The 12,879-nt window shown below is 41.2% G+C and overlaps 1 long non-coding RNA gene across 1 annotated transcript in view; it reads right to left on the reverse strand.

The window, feature by feature from the left end:
• The window catches only part of LOC119512940, a 44,510-nt gene extending 34,667 nt beyond the window's left edge, over positions 1–9,843 (reverse strand). The window contains exon 1 of the long non-coding RNA XR_005212488.1: positions 9,660–9,843. This is a non-coding gene — a long non-coding RNA (uncharacterized LOC119512940). The remainder of the gene's footprint in view (positions 1–9,659) is intronic.
• Between the last annotated feature and the right edge of the window lie 3,036 nt (positions 9,844–12,879).

The raw sequence follows: 12,879 nt of genomic DNA on the forward strand, positions 1-12,879 counted from the left end.
CCCAAGAAAAGGGGGGTGTCCGCTCACAGCCACCATCCTGGTGGACAGGAAACACTCCTGCCCATCGCCAGCCCCATAGCCCAGAGCTGCCCCAGACAACCCAGTGTGACGGAAGTGCTTCAAATAACAGGCACACACCACAAAACTGGGCGTGGACATTAGCCTTCCCTGCAACCTCAGCTGAATGTCCCAGAGCTGGGAAGGGGGAGCAGTGTGAATTAACAGAGCCCCATTCAGCCATCATTTGAGCAGACTGGGAGCCTCCCAACACAGCCCAGCAGCCCAGAACTGCCCTGGGGGGACGGCACTCACCTGCGACATAGCACAGTCATCCCTCAACAGAGGACCCGGGGTGCACAGCCTGGAAGAGGGGCCCACTTGCAAGTCTCAGGAGCCATACGCCAATACCAAAGACTTGTGGGTCAGTGGCAGAGACAAACTGTGGCAGGACTGAACTGAAGGATTAGACTATTGCAGTAGCTTTAAAACTCTAGGATCATCAGGGAGATTTGATTGTTAGGGCCACCCCCCCTCCCCGACTGCCCAGAAACACGCCCCACATACAGGGCAGGCAACACCAACTACACACGCAAGCTTGGGACACCAATTGGGCCCCACAAGACTCACTCCCCCACTCACCAAAAAGGCTAAGCAGGGGAGATCTGGCTTGTGGAGAACAGGTGGCTCGTGGACGCCACCTGCTGGTTACTTAGAGAAAGTGTACTCCACGAAGCTGTAGATCTGATAAATTAGAGATAAGGACTTCAACTGGTCTACAAACCCTAAAAGAACCCTATCAAGGTCAGCAAATGCCACGAGGCCAAAAACAACAGAAAATTATAAAGCATATGAAAAAACCAGACGATATGGATAACCCAAGCCCAAGCACCCAAATCAAAAGACCAGAAGAGACACACCTAGAGCAGCTACTCAAAGAACTAAAGATGAACAATGAGACCATAGTACGGGATATGAAGGAAATCAAGAAGACCCTAGAAGAGCATAAAGAAGACATTGCAAGACTAAATAAAAAAATGGACGATCTTATGGAAATTAAAGAAACTGTTGACCAAATTAAAAAGATTCTGGACACTCATAGTACAAGACTAGAGGAAGTTGAACAACGAATCAGTGACCTGGAAGATGACAGAATGGAAAATGAAAACATAAAAGAAAGAATGGGGAAAAAAATTGAAAAACTCGAAATGGACCTCAGGGATATGATAGATAATATGAAACGTCCGAATATAAGACTCATTGGTGTCCCAGAAGGGGAAGAAAAGGGTAAAGGTCTAGGAAGAGTATTCAAAGAAATTGTTGGGGAAAACTTCCCAAATCTTCTAAACAACATAAATACACAAATCATAAATGCTCAGCGAACTCCAAATAGAATAAATCCAAAAAAACCCACTCCGAGACATATACTGATCACACTGTCAAACATAGAAGAGAAGGAGCAAGTTCTGAAAGCAGCAAGAGAAAAGCAATTCACCACATACAAAGGAAACAGCATAAGACTAAGTAGTGACTACTCAGCAGCCACCATGGAGGCGAGAAGGCAGTGGCACGATATATTTAAAATTCTGAGTGAGAGGAATTTCCAGCCAAGAATACTTTATCCAGCAAAGCTCTCCTTCAAATTTGAGGGAGAGCTTAAATTTTTCACAGACAAAGAAATGCTGAGAGAATTTGCTAACAAGAGACCTGCCCTACTGGACATACTAAAGGGAGCCCTACAGACAGAGAAACAAAGACAGGACAGAGAGACTTGGAGAAAGGTTCAGTACTAAAGAGATTCGGTATGGGTACAATAAAGGATATTAATAGAGAGAGGGAAAAATATGGCAAACATAATCCAAAGGATAAGATGGCCGATTCAAGAAATGCCTTCACGGTTTTAACGTTGAATGTAAATGGATTAAACTCCCCAATTAAAAGATATAGATTCGCAGAATGGATCAAAAAAAATGAACCATCAATATGTTGCATACAAGAGACTCATCTTAGACACAGGGACACAAAGAAACTGAAAGTGAAAGGATGGAAAAAAATATTTCATGCAAGCTACAGCCAAAAGAAAGCAGGTGTAGCAATATTAATCTCAGATAAAATAGACTTCAAATGCAGGGATGTTTTGAGAGACAAAGAAGGCCACTACATACTAATAAAAGGGGCAATTCAGCAAGAAGAAATAACAATCGTAAATGTCTATGCACCCAATCAAGGTGCCACAAAATACATGAGAGAAACATTGGCAAAACTAAAGGAAGCAATTGATGTTTCCACAATAATTGTGGGAGACTTCAACACATCACTCTCTCCTATAGATAGATCAACCAGACAGAAGACCAATAAGGAAATTGAAAACCTAAACAATCTGATAAATGAATTAGATTTAACAGACATATACAGGACATTACATCCCAAATCAACAGGATACACATACTTTTCTAGTGCTCACGGAACTTTCTCCAGAATAGATCATATGCTGGGACATAAAACAAGCCTCAATAAATTTAAAAAGATTGAAATTATTCAAAGCACATTCTCTGACCACAATGGAATACAATTAGAAGTCAATAACCATCAGAGACTTAGAAAATTCACAAATACCTGGAGGTTAAACAACACACTCCTAAACAATCAGTGGGTTAAAGAAGAAATAGCAAGAGAAATTGCTAAATATATAGAGACGAATGAAAATGAGAACACAACATACCAAAACCTATGGGATGCAGCAAAAGCAGTGCTAAGGGGGAAATTTATAGCACTAAACGCATATATTAAAAAGGAAGAAAGAGCCAAAATCAAAGAACTAATGGATCAACTGAAGAAGCTAGAAAATGAACAGCAAACCAATCCTAAACCAAGTACAAGAAAAGAAATAACAAGGATTAAAGCAGAAATAAATGAAATAGAGAACAAAAAAACAATAGAAAGGATAAATATCACCAAAAGTTGGTTCTTTGAGAAGATCAACAAGATTGACAAGCCCCTAGCTAGACTGACAAAATCAAAAAGAGAGAAGACCCATATAAACAAAATAATGAATGAAAAAGGTGACATAACTGCAGATCCTGAAGAAATTAAAAAAATTATAAGAGGATATTATGAACAACTGTATGGCAACAAACTGGATAATGTAGAAGAAATGGACAATTTCCTGGAAACATATGAACAACCTAGACTGACCAGAGAAGAAATAGAAGACCTCAACCAACCCATCACAAGCAAAGAGATCCAATCAGTCATCAAAAATCTTCCCACAAATAAATGCCCAGGGCCAGATGGCTTCACAGGGGAATTCTACCAAACTTTCCAGAAAGAACTGACACCAATCTTACTCAAACTCTTTCAAAACATTGAAAAAAATGGAACACTACCTAATTCATTTTATGAAGCTAACATCAATCTAATACCAAAACCAGGCAAAGATGCTACAAAAAAGGAAAACTACCGGCCAATCTCCCTAATGAATATAGATGCAAAAATCCTCAACAAAATACTTGCAAATCGAATCCAAAGACACATTAAAAAAATCATACACCATGACCAAGTGGGGTTCATTCCAGGCATGCAAGGATGGTTCAACATAAGAAAAACAATCAATGTATTACAACACATTAAAAACTCGAAAGGGAAAAATCAATTGATCATCTCAATAGATGCTGAAAAAGCATTTGACAAAATCCAACATCCGTTTTGATAAAAACACTTCAAAAGGTAGGAATTGAAGGAAACTTCCTCAACATGATAAAGAGCATATATGAAAAACCCACAGCCAGCATAGTACTCAATGGTGAGAGACTGAAAGCCTTCCCTCTAAGATCAGGAACAAGACAAGGATGCCCGCTGTCACCACTGTTATTCAACATTGTGCTGGAAGTGCTAGCCAGGGCAATCCGGCAAGACAAAGAAATAAAAGGCATCCAAATTGGAAAAGAAGAAGTAAAACTGTCATTGTTTGCAGATGATATGATCTTATATCTAGAAAACCCTGAGAAATCAACGATACACCTACTAGAGCTAATAAACAAATTTAGCAAAGTAGCGGGATACAAGATTAATGCACATAAGTCAGTAATGTTTCTATATGCTAGAAATGAACAAACTGAAGAGACACTCAAGAAAAAGATACCATTTTCAATAGCAACTAAAAAAATCAAGTACCTAGGAATAAACTTAACCAAAGATGTAAAAGACCTATACAAAGAAAACTACATAACTCTACTAAAAGAAATAGAAGGGGACCTTAAAAGATGGAAAAATATTCCATGTTCATGGATAGGAAGGCTAAATGTCATTAAGATGTCAATTCTACCCAAACTCATCTACAGATTCAATGCAATCCCAATCAAAATTCCAACAACCTACTTTGCAGACTTGGAAAAGCTAGTTATGAAATTTATTTGGAAAGGGAAGATGCATCGAATTGCTAAAGACACTTTAAAAAAGAAAAACGAAGTGGGAGGACTTACACTCCCTGACTTTGAAGCTTATTATAAAGCCACAGTTGCCAAAACAGCATGGTACTGGCACAAAGATAGACATATAGATCAATGGAATCGAATTGAGAATTCAGAGATAGACCCTCAGATCTATGGCCGACTGATCTTTGATAAGGCCCCCAAAGTCACCGAACTGAGCCATAATGGTCTTTTCAACAAATGGGGCTGGGAGAGTTGGATATCCATATCCAAAAGAATGAAAGAGGACCCCTACCTCACCCCTACACAAAAATTAACTCAAAATGGACCAAAGATCTCAATATAAAAGAAAGTACCATTAAACTCCTAGAAGATAATGTAGGAAAACATCTTCAAGACCTTGTATTAGGAGGCCACTTCCTAGACTTTACACCCAAAGCACAAGCAACAAAAGAAAAAATAGATAAATGGGAACTCCTCAAGCTTAGAAGTTTCTGCACCTCAAAGGAATTTCTCAAAAAGGTAAAGAGGCAGCCAACTCAATGGGAAAAAATTTTTGGAAACCATGTATCTGACAAAAGACTGATATCTTGCATATACAAAGAAATCCTACAACTCAATGACAATAGTACAGACAGCCCAATTATAAAATGGGCAAAAGATATGAAAAGACAGTTCTCTGAAGACGAAATACAAATGGCCAAGAAACACATGAAAAAATGTTCAGCTTCACTAGCTATTAGAGAGATGCAAATTAAGACCACAATGAGATACCATCTAACACCGGTTAGAATGGCTGACATTAAACAAACAGGAAACTACAAATGCTGGAGGGGATGTGGAGAAATTGGAACTCTTATTCATTGTTGGTGGGACTGCGTAATGGTTCAGCCACTCTGGAAGTCAGTCTGGCAGTTCCTTAGAAAACTAGATATAGAGCTACCATTCGATCCAGCGATTGCACTTCTCGGGATATACCCGGAAGATCGGAAAGCAGTGACACGAACAGATATCTGCACGCCAATGTTCATAGCAGCATTATTCACAATTGCCAAGAGATGGAAACAACCCAAATGTCCATCAACAGATGAGTGGATAAATAAAATGTGGTATATACACACGATGGAATACTACGCGGCAGTAAGAAGGAACGATCTGGTGAAACACATGACAACATGGATGAACCTTGAAGACATAATGCTGAGCGAAATAAGCCAGGCACAAAAAGAGAAATATTATATGCTACCACTAATGTGAACTTTGAAAAATGTAAAACAAATGGTTTATAATGTAGAATGTAGGGGAACTAGCAGTAGAGAGCAATTAAGGAAGGGGGAACAATAATCCAAGAAGAACAGATAAGCTATTTAACGTTCTGGGGATGCCCAGAAATGACTATGGTCTGTTAATTTCTGATGGATGTAGTAGGAACAAGTTCACTGAAATGTTGCTATAGTATGTAACTTTCTTGGGGTAAAGTAGGAACATGTTGGAAGTTAAGCAGTTATCTTAGGTTAGTTGTCTTTTTCTTACTCCCTTGCTATGGTCTCTTTGAAATGTTCTTTTATTGTATGTTTGTTCTCTTTCTAACTTTTTTTTTCATACAGTTGATTTGAAAAAAGAAGGGAAAGTTAAAAAAAAAAAAAAAAGAAAAAAGACAAACAAGGGAAAAAAAAAAAAAAACGATGTAGTGCCCCCTTGAGGAGCCTGTGGAGAATGCAGGGGTATTCGCCTACCCCACCTCCATGGTTGCTAACATGACCACAGACATAGGGGACTGGTGGTTTGATGGGTTGAGCCCTCTACCATAAGTTTTACCCTTGGGAAGACGGTTGCTGCAAAGGAGAGGCTAGGCCTCCCTGTATTTGTGCCTAAGAGTCTCCTCCTGAATGCCTCTTTGTTGCTCAGATGTGGCCCTCTCTCTCTGGCTAAGCCAACTTGAAAGGTGAAATCACTGCCCTCCCCCCTACGTGGGATCAGACACCCAGGGAAGTGAATCTCCCTGGCAACATGGAATATGACTCCCGGCGAGGAATGTAGACCCGGCATCGTGGGATGGAGAACATCTTCTTGACCAAAAGGGGGATGTGAAAGGAAATGAAATAAGCTTCAGTGGCAGAGAGATTCCAAAACGAGCCGAGAGATCACTCTGGTGGGCACTCTTACGCACACTTTAGACAACCTTTTTTAGGTTCTAAAGAATTGGGGTAGCTGGTGGTGGATACCTGAAACTATTAAACTACAACCCAGAACCCATGAATCTCGAAGACAGTTGTTTAAAAATGTAGCTTATGAGGGGTGACAGTGGGATTGGGAATGCCATAAGGACCAAACTCCACTTTGTCTAGTTTATGGATCGATGTGTAGAAAAGTAGGGGAAGCAAACAAACAGACAAAGGTACCTAGTGTTCTTTTTTACTTCAATTGCTCTTTTTCACTCTAATTATTATTCTTGTTATTTTTGTGTGTGTGCTAATGAAGGTGTCAGGGATTGATTTAGGTGATGAATGTACAACTATGTAATGGTACTGTAAACAATCGAAAGTACAATTTGTTTTGTATGACTGCGTGGTATGTGAATATATCTCAATAAAATGATGATTAAAAAAAAAAAAAAAAAAAAAAAAAACCCAAAGCATGACCTATGCCCACAATTCCTCGTGCAGCCCTGGCGTCTGCGTTGATCAGTTCCAACTGATCCTCACCTGCCCTCTGCTCCTGCCACCCCAGCTGAGCTCCTGGGAGGAATGGCGTGTGCCTCATTCATTGAGAGTCTGAGGACCGGCAGACAGAGTTGCTGGCAGATAGCAAGTGTTAAGAAAACTACAAATCTGTTGAACTAAACTGAATTGGATTTTCTTTTTTCCACCTTTATTCCCTGGGTAACTTTCCTGCATCCTTCAACTCTCATCCTAGGCCTCCCTTCTCCTCTAGGCTAAATGTCCCACCCTCTTTACCCTCCTTTATATATCCTCACATACTGAGGTTTTAGCACTCATGGAATGGTATCAAAACAATCTGTTTATGCTTGGAGTCATTCACAGACTATAAATTTTTGAGGGCAGGAAGAGTTTACTATTGACTTTTGTAACCTAAGTACCCAGCACAGTGCCTAACACATAGCAAATGCCTATTAAACATCATTAAATGGAACTGCATCTGGCAAAGGTGGGTGAAAAAAGTGAATCGCTAATAACCTGAAATTTTGACATTACGGGCTCTGAGACACTGAGAAGAAAGTTCCAAGACAACAAGGGTCTCATCTAAATACAATGTAGGTGGCTTAGACCTAACAGGAGTATCTGTCTTTTTAGGATTTGAGTATCTGTTGTGGCCTCATCAATTGAATTCATCCTGGAGTCACCTGAGACTAAACCAGGGGACTGAATGCAGACTGTAGCGCAAAGTGACCTCAGCCTCTAAAGAGTAAAAGTGCTGCCACATCCACTGTGAGGTGAGCTCTAAATGCGCAGGGCCCCTGCAGGTGCCTGAAGAGGCAGTTTCCAAACCCCCTGCCTGAAATCACAGCGTCACAGACAGCCAGAGCTGGAGACTGGGAGTGCACTCAGTTCTCTACTGCAGGACTTCTTAGAGATGTGACTCAACCATGGGACTCTTCGTGAAGGGACAGGGCACACCTTGCTTCCCAAACTGCTTTGGTCGTAACTTCTATTAACACCATCTGGGAAGTGCTGCACCACATCCCACTGCCATTCACTAATTCAACTCCACCGTCAAGTGAGGAGGGTGGTTGGGTGCCTCACTCGCCCAAGGCAATCTTCTAGATAGAGGAAGGGCCACAAAGAGAATGAAGAGCAGTCTCTGCCCTCGTGGAACCTTCTCTCTCACATGGGAGATCACAGAAGGGAAACCCAGAGGAGAGGCAGGAAGAAAAGTAGGATGAAGGTCAGAAGAGACAAGTATCCTAAGCAAGGCCAAACGTGGGTGGAGGTTCAAAGGAGGGTGACGGAGCACTTGAAGTAGGGGTGGGTATGGGATCCGGGAGGAACCTCATGGAAGAGGTAGCCTTGACGAGGTGGATGTGGGGTGGCAGAGGGAGGGAACGGCACTAGGAAGGGCAGCTGGAGAGAAGACAGACTTGGGGAGGGACAAGGTGCCCAGGTCCCATCCCTGTGGCTGAGCATAAGGTACCAGCAGGAAATGGAATAATGGAAGAAAAGCCTGGGGAGGTAGTTTGGGGTCACACTATGAAGGTCACAGCAAAGATTATGCGCTTCATGGAGAACTCCAGAAGGTTTAAGCAGAGGTGTGACATAATTAGAGCTGCATTTTAGACCGCAGAGAGGCTTAGCACTTGCCCTTACATGATTTGTTGTTCATAAATAACTCTCCAAGGAGATGAGTGCTTTTGATACAATATTAAATCAAAGTACATTGATTTAATTTGCATGTCAGTCTACCATATTAGAAATCACAGTGTGAAAGTTTTCTGAAAAAGATATATTTTGTGATTTTGATCAATATTAAGGATACATGTTATGGAGAGAAAGGTGACAGGTATTAGTTATCTATTATTTATCTATTGCTGTGTTACAGATTACCACAAACTTAGCAATTTAGTTTCTGTGGGCAGGATCCAGGTACAGCTTGGCCAGGTCCGGGGCTCACACTGTCTCACAAGGCTGCAAACAAGGCGCATCCTGGGCTAGAGCCTCAACTGAAAGCGCAAATGAGGAAGGATCTGCTTCTAAGCTCAAAAGTTTGTTGGCCAGACTCAGCTTCTTGAGGGTTGCTGGACAGGGGGCCGTCCTCAGTCCCTTGCCACATGGGCCTCCCCAACATGGCAGCTTGCTTTATCGACACCAGTGAGAGAGTCTGCTAGCAAGACGGAAGTCACTATCTTATGAAACCTAATTGCAAAAGTGACATCTCTTCCACGTGGCTATATTCTGTTGGTTGGAAGCAAGTCACTCAAGGGAAGGGGATGACATAAGGTCATTAATAGCAAGGGTCAAGAATCACTGAGGGCCATCTCAGCGGCCTTCCGTCTTGTTCACAATGTTCTTAGTATAGAGTCATTAAGCCTTAGGAGAAACTCAAAGCGTTTAAAAATAACCATGCCCCAAATGCATCTATCAAGGCAAGGAAGCAGTTTATTTTGGTGGAGTCTTACAGTCAAAGATAAACAATGCTGCCTTAATCACTACTCCCTTAGCAAGACGGGAATCTATTAAAAGAACAATCGTGGGGGAGGGAAAGCGCCCCCCTTACCTCGGTGAACCCCTTTGCCCGGCTGACTGTGTATCCGTTCTCGGGTCTAGGCCCAGCCAGTGTGTTTTCATTCAAGTCTTCAATCTTGCACAGGCACTGGGAAAGGAAAGACACTCTTTTGTTCTGTGCAGATGAAATAAGATATTCTTCATTCGGTCTGGTTCATATCCCTTCCTGGGACTGCCACTTTATTCACATAAAGAATGTACCAGCCACATTCCTGAGGATGGGAAACCAAATGTTGTCAGGGCTGATTTGTAATTCTTGTGATTCTGGGAGAAAGAAAGCAAAGACAGTCAGGGGAGGGTTTATCTGCATGCACGTAACAAAGAAGCACAGGAGGATTGGCAGGGTCAGGAGATGGCTAATAAAATAGTGTCTTTGATCTATAGGTCATAAGTTTATTTAGGGTTGCCCTGAGACATTCGCTTGAAATATGCGTTTTTGGAATTCTTCCAGAAAAGCTTAAGACTTTAGGATTATCTTTTTTTGTTGTTTTGTAGTTTGCTGGGTTTTGATTTATCATTCCCTCTGCAGTGGTGGGTGAGACTTCACTTCCTGCGTTCACAGGCCATCCAGGCACACGTGTGTGCTCTCCCTGTAATGGGTGGTGTGCAGATCCTGCCAGGACTGGCCTGTCAGGATTCCTATTACAACTTAGAGGGAAATCACCACCCCACTCAGAGTTCTTGCTATTCAACTTGGCCTTTGAGCATCAATGGGGACTTTTTCCAACAGATTACCAAGTCCAGAGGAAATGCCACAAGGATATTAAACATGTCAACACCGTGCTTTTCAAGAAGAAATGTGAGAAGCTGGCTTTGGCCACCAAGATGGCCACCCTTGGTCAGCGACGAAATGCTGGCACAGTCCCCTTAGGTTATGAGCCCACCCTTTATCCAGACAGCAATGGGGAGAAGCACAGGCTCTTACCTATAGTAGATAAAAGAAAAAGACTGTAGAGGATAGTGTCAAATTATAGACATTTTTGTCTTAGGGTACAACCACCAAGTGGTGGGGATGGTTGGGGAGTTAACATTTACATAAGTAAAATGTTGCTATACTTTGTTTAAGGACATGTTTGGTGGTGGGGATGGATGGGGAGTTAAGTTACATGGGGGTACATTTGGGTGTGTGTTGCCAAGGCTCACCTCAAAAAGCAGTACGTGTTCTCAAGTCAATTTTATGACTTGCAAGGAAAATTACTTGAAGAGAGGATCAGATTTCCTCAGAAAGAAGAAAAAACAGAGAGGTAAGAAGGAGGAAGCAGACACCCTGTTGTTGAAGAGTGACTGCACTGTTCCTACTGTTTTTAACCCTTTTAACACACATTCAGAAAAATGCACAAAACAAAAATGTATAACTTAATGATTTGGCAAAAGGACCATGTTAACCATGCCCCAGCTTAATAAATATATTGGCATATCCCAGAAGGCCCTCATGCACCTGCCTAATCGTCACTCCTTCATACCCACAAGAGTAACCATTAACCTATTTCTCTTCGTGGTAATCAATCCCTTGCGGTTCTTTAGTTTTAACACCTAAGCATGCATTATGAAATAATACAGTTTAGTTGCATCTGCTTTCTGAACTCTAGTATATAAATGAAACATGCAGTAAGCATTTTTTCATGTGTGACTTCCTTTGCTAAATATAATGTTTGAGAGATTTACCCATATTGTTGCACTGCTGTAGCTGGAGTAAATTCGTTTTCATTGACACTTTATACTCCCTTGCATGGCTATCCCACCATGTATTTGTTGGTGGGCATTTGGACTATTTACATTTGGGTGGTATTATGGGTAATGCTGTTATAAACATTCTTGTCTGAGTTTCTGGTGCATACGTGCATATGTGTGTGTGTGTGTGTGTAAGCAACTAGGAGTAAAATTGTTGAGTCATAAGACATGCATATCTTCAAAGTTAGCAGATATTGTCCAACTGTTTTGCAGATTGGTTGTAGCAAATTTACACTCCCACCAGCAATGTTTAAGAGTTGCTCTGATGATTGTTCATTAATGGGATTGTAAGTATCAGTGCCACATTATAAGGCAAACATGATTGAAAGTGGTTGTTTAAAGGCATGTATCCTACAGATTAGCACTACAAAATAAGAAAGTGCATGATATACTTCTAAGATATGACACTGTTACAAAGAGTTAACAACAGAGTGGTATATGGAAAAACTAACCGTTACATATTATTGACTATATTTAATAGGAATACCTTACTTGTACTACACTAATACTAGGGATGAATAATTAGAGGCTAAGAGCTTTGGGATGTTTTGTGTTATGAAAATTGTTTAAAGTTGAGAGTGATGATTGTACAACTAAGTGGAGATAATGTAAGAAACTGATCATTTATCTTGGGATAGAATATATATTAAGTGAAATTAGGACCCCCCCCCCCCACTTAATAAGTCAAACCCTTGATCTTGAGGCTTGCTCTAGTGAAACTTATGGCTGTAAAGGAGAGGTTGAGCCCACCTTTAATTATGCCTAGAAGTCACCTCCAGAGAACCTCTTGTTTTGCTCAGATGTGGCCTTTTTCCTTTAAGCCCAACTCGGCAAATAAATTCATTACCAGCCCCCCTACGTGGGACATGACTCCCAGGGGAGTGAATCTCCCTGGCAACATGGGACACGACTCCAAGGAATGAGCCTGGCCCCTGGCATCAAGGGATTGAAAATGCCTTCTTGACCAAAAAGGGGGAAAAGAAAGGTAACAAAATAAGGTTACAGTGGCTAAGAGATTTCAAATAGAGTCAAGAGGCTTTCTGGGAGTTACTCTTATGCAAGCTCCCACCAGATACCACAAATGGCCACAGTAATGCCAAGCCCTGACCAACAATGGTCCTGAAATACCTAGGTCCCTATCTGAGACTCTATAAAATATTCACTTGCTAAGTTTTATCTCTCAGAAGCTTAAATCCACCAATGTTCCTATTCCAGACAAGTCCTAAAACCCAGAGGCAACAGATTCTTTAAGAGCATCAACCAGATGCATCCCCTTCCCTGTAATGTTGACACCCCTTTTTAATATGAACAAATTAGGGTGCTCACTGCCTAGACACCCCTGAAGATGGAGAAAGTGATTAAACGAAAGGAAGGGGTAGCAACAGACAAGATAGGATTTAACAAAGGATTAAAAATACTGAATCTTTGTATAAATATTTGTGTGTGTATATATATATATATTTAGATGCTGGGGCATTAGA

This window comes from Choloepus didactylus, chromosome 17, assembly GCF_015220235.1.
Source record: "Choloepus didactylus isolate mChoDid1 chromosome 17, mChoDid1.pri, whole genome shotgun sequence".
NCBI classification, from domain to species: domain Eukaryota; kingdom Metazoa; phylum Chordata; class Mammalia; order Pilosa; family Megalonychidae; genus Choloepus; species Choloepus didactylus.